This window comes from Polistes canadensis, unplaced genomic scaffold (assembly GCF_001313835.1).
Source record: "Polistes canadensis isolate GaletaPanama2010 unplaced genomic scaffold, ASM131383v1 scaffold_227, whole genome shotgun sequence".
Classification (NCBI taxonomy): Eukaryota; Metazoa; Arthropoda; class Insecta; order Hymenoptera; family Vespidae; genus Polistes; species Polistes canadensis.
Genome location: NW_014569774.1, coordinates 23,510 through 27,140, shown reverse-complemented (window position 1 = coordinate 27,140; position 3,631 = coordinate 23,510). Strand labels below are relative to the sequence as shown.

Sequence of the window (3,631 nt, the reverse complement as noted above, 5' to 3'; positions counted from 1 at the left end):
ATATATATATATTTATTATTAATTATAAATTATTTTATTAATAATTTGTGTATTTATCTGAACGAAATGTAGAAAAAAAAAAACAATTTTCAATCTTACTGTTCCATTATTAATTATCGAAATGCATTGGCATTCGTATTAATATCGATTCGCGATTACGTTTTCTTTTTGTTACACCATTGTGAACAACGTTAAGATTGATCGCAAATGATTGCTTTTCGATTACGTTTAATTATTAATAACGCGTTTTACGATGAACGTTATACGATAAAAAAGAGAATGAATAAGAGTATATACACACACATACATATATATATATAATATATAATGTATAACTAACACATAGATATTTTATCTTTCAGCAGTTCGTTGAGTGTAACACCCACGTGCAAGCAATTCAGTCAGTGCCGAGGAAAATATAAACGAGAAAGAAAGAAAGAAAGGAAGGAAGGAAGGAAGATGGTATTGACCTAGTTTTGATGCACCATGCAATATGGCTTATTCTTTTTTCAATTATCCTAACTCACGATCACACAATTTAAACGAGAATATAAAAGGAATAAAAAGAAATAAGGTGTTATCATTAAACCATACATCTGAATTGTTCTATTCGAACAAATAGAAAACAAAATTACAATTTAAATAATTGAATAATAAAATAACAACAACAACAACAACAAAACTTATGCGAGTAAGAAAGAAATAAAGTGGAATATGTTTAAAGGGATGCGCGAACAAAATATTTCAACTAAGAAAATTACGGTCAACGAATAAATAATATTGGAACGTAATTAAAATGATGGCATGCAACATGACGTATGTTAAAACGAAACAAGATGCGAAAACTGGAACGAGAGAGATTTATTCTCAACTTTCCTCAAGACCTGACTCATCGTCGTCATCGTCAACCCTCCTCCTCCTCCTCCTCCACCTCCTTCTTCTTCTTTTCATACAAGTGTGTCCGGCCGATGGACGTTGATGATTCGTTACAAAAATATACATTGCTTGCACTTTAAGCCCATGATGTCGTGCGAAGAATTTCACCTTGACGAGAGAATTATTCCTAGAGACATTTGACGTAACTGTTCGTACAAATATGAAGGGTAAAGTGCCCGTGATGCTTTTGCATTTTCTAATCTTCTCTCTCTCTCTCTCTCTCTTTCTTGTTCTGTGTTTCTTATTCGTTAAAGTTTCCTCAATATATATTGTGCATACAATTATATTTTTCAACAACGTTTCGTAATTTCAAACCCACCACGAATACCGCCGACAATTTGAATTTTCAATAATTTTTAAATGACCCGCGAATTATTCGAATCTACCAATCAGAATGAAAGCGCTATTCGGTCGAACTTTAGCGCGCCATTTTTGAATTTGTCTGCTTAACCCTTTACCCTGTTGGACTCTGATTGATTGATTATCGGAAAGTATATATATAACATACGAAAGATTTTTAAAAATAAAACGAATTCATATCAAATACGATATATATATATATATATATATTCTTTATGTATGGGTGAATTTGTGTCTGACTGTGTGTACGTGTGTGTATGGGCGTATGCATGTATGTGCGTATATATATTTTCTGATTTATATTGTATAAAATTCACGATACTCTTGTATCTCCTAGATGTAATCGATTGTACATCGAACTATTAATGTTTCAATGTATATCTTGTATTCGTATTATAAATTTAAAATAACACACATACCATATATATATATATAAACATTGAGAAATTGATTATGAATTATAAAAAATCGTGACGGTTAAGTCATACCCATAGAATTTTGATTGAGCTGTACTATTGTAATTATAAGTATTGCCTAATTGAAATTCAGTTAAGTCAACTTTCGCTTTGGGTCATGAATTTTTATATTTCGTAATCAATTTTTTATATTCCGCACTTCGCGTATATTGTATATATATATATATAATGTATTATATATATATATACATTATAAATACATAGATACAATGTTTTATGCAAACGAGACACTATTGAAATGAATACAAAAAATGCTTATTTTATTATATAATTATTAATATATGAACACTCTTTAAGTGTACATCATGTATTATGTAACAAAAACTATATCGATTCAATGAAAGTATTTAACGTTAATTGAATTTATTAATACGTCCAAATTGTTATATAATAATTAATATGTAGAATTATTTATATCATGTGTGATACTTGTTTTATTTCAAAATACGATATTACGATCAGCATTAAATATTTTTGTTGTATAAACCGCGAATTTATATCGAGTTACGTTGACGTTTCATATGCAACAACCGTGTGTCTCGTCGAGAACATTATTTTATTACTATTATTATTATTATTATTATTATTTATTCGAAGAATGTGTTAACGTTACGTAAAAATAAGAAATGTTATTGTTATATTGAGAAAATTTGTCCATATAAACACATAAATACTTTTTCCTTCTATTTATCATCGATTTAAAATAATATAAATACGTATATACCTTTTTAAATAAAACAAAATTGAATATTAATTGTTCCGATAAAAACCAAAAAAAAAAATGAGATAACCATTTGTACGTGCATTTACGAGATGCAAACGTAATAAAATGTATATGCACATTTTCGAAGATGACTTTTCCAGATTATATACGAAAACATATGAATTTTCTATACCCATATATTTATTTCCTAAACGAAGTAAACAAAATTCTATCGTTAATTAATATTTTAGCATTTAATTGTTCAACATTAAATATATATATATAGAATATGGAATAATAAATCATTTTTCGATATCATTGTTTTATTACAACCGATGCAAGCAACGCGTATAAAAATAAAAAAATAAATTATTTTAAATTTCTCTGATTTATATATTAAAATATCATCATTTTTATTTAGATTTATGTGTATCTCTGTTATTTTTATTTTATTTATTATAAAAATGATATATTTATTTTATCGATGGAGTCAGAGTAAAATTAGGATCGTTGATGATGATGATGATTAAAATGATACTTGATGGCAGCACCGGTATGTTTTTATATAAATTCAAAAACTAATTTTTTTTGTTATCAATTTACATCGATATTATTTTCTTTTTTTGTTATTTATGTTCTTTATTTTTTCTCTGCTTATTGAAATTCATTAAAATAATTACAATTAATTTTATTTTCATAAACGAATGAATTACAAAAAAAAAAAAAAACGATTAATTAGGAGAATAATTATTAAAAATAATGAATATCGAATAAAGGAAAGCGAATGATATTCTTTTATTTTACGATTATTCTTATAATTTTGTAATATTGGATTAACATATAAATAATCATATTAATAATTCGAGCAAATAAATATTTTTTTATTTAGCCAAAAGGAGAATATTATTTTAAATTATCCTAACTAACTACGATAAATTATACTTAAAATATATATATATATATCTAAATGTTACAAGTTATGTGAAAATAAAAACATGATTTCTTATCGTTTGTACTCGAGTCAAGGAAAATAAGTGTGAATAAAAAAGAAGAAATAAAAAAAAAAAAAAAAAAGAAAAAAGAAACCACCCTCGTCCTTTTTTTTTCTTTCTTCGAACATTTCGCTAAATAATTACGGAAATGTTTGAAGCATTGA

The 3,631-nt window shown here is 26.1% G+C and overlaps 1 protein-coding gene across 2 annotated transcripts in view; it reads left to right on the top strand.

Annotated features, from left to right (window-relative positions):
• The window catches only part of LOC106790256 (abnormal spindle-like microcephaly-associated protein homolog), a 4,386-nt gene extending 3,166 nt beyond the window's left edge, over positions 1–1,220 (top strand). Inside the window, exon 2 of one of the 2 annotated variants that reach the window (XM_014755026.1) lies at positions 366–1,220. The gene's annotated coding sequence lies outside the window, so the exon portion shown is untranslated. Of the gene's footprint in view, positions 1–362 lie in introns of both variants that reach the window. The other variant, XM_014755025.1, reaches the window with a different exon arrangement.
• The last annotated feature ends 2,411 nt before the right edge of the window (positions 1,221–3,631 follow it).